We start from the raw sequence: 839 nt of genomic DNA, 5'->3' as shown, positions 1-839 counted from the left end.
TTTTTTGTGTGTGTGCATAGGGTCTCTATGAATCAGTGTTGACTGGATGACACCTAACAGCACCAAAAACAACATACCACACCCAATCACAATTAGGTTAATTTCTCTATTCTGCTGATATGTCAAAATTTTCTAGAAAAAAAGCACATCATGGTTAATATTAAAACACGTGCATGGCAAGGGAAGTAGCTGTCTCCCAAGTCAGAGCCTCTGCCTGACTCCGCAATCACCTCAGCCTAAGCGCCACCATATCTCTCTATGTTGTGGGAGAAGACCTTCAAGCAGCACCGTATCTTTGAACAAAGGGTGGAAGATGTCCCACTCATCTGAGAGCAGCATCCTACCAAAATCCCTGTGATGACAGATAGATACAAGGGTGAGAAGCAGCTTTCAGTGCTGGATAAAACCAAGTTCCTTGTCCCAGATCACATCAACATGAGTGAACTCATCAAAATCATTCCAATGTGCGTACAGCTGAACACCAAGCAAACCTCCTTCTTGCTGATGAACTGACACAGCATGGTGAGCGTCTCCACACCCATCTCTGAAGTCTACGAAAGAGAGAAGGACAAAGATGTGCTCCTGTACATGGTCTATACCTCTCAGGAGACATTTGGAGTGAAATTGACTATGTAAGATTAGCAAAACGCACCTAACTCCACAAATTTTACACCCTTACCGTAGGTGGGGAGAAGAGGGACTTTACCATCTGAAATGGATGCGCTCATCCAATCTCAGGGCAACACTGCAGTAGTGCTCCCAGCTGGAAGTTTTAGCAAAATTGTTTTTGTACCTCAAGCTGCAAAACCGAGTTCCAAATGGGCACCTGCAGCTTTGGA

The 839-nt window shown here is 44.6% G+C and overlaps 1 pseudogene; it reads left to right on the top strand.

Moving 5' to 3' along the window:
- The first annotated feature begins 258 nt into the window (after positions 1-258).
- On the top strand, positions 259-636 carry LOC102829035 (annotated as a pseudogene).
- The last annotated feature ends 203 nt before the right edge of the window (positions 637-839 follow it).

Source organism: Chrysochloris asiatica, unplaced genomic scaffold (assembly GCF_000296735.1).
Source record: "Chrysochloris asiatica unplaced genomic scaffold, ChrAsi1.0 scaffold00043, whole genome shotgun sequence".
Classification (NCBI taxonomy): Eukaryota; Metazoa; Chordata; class Mammalia; order Afrosoricida; family Chrysochloridae; genus Chrysochloris; species Chrysochloris asiatica.
This window is presented reverse-complemented; position numbering and strand designations above follow the sequence as displayed.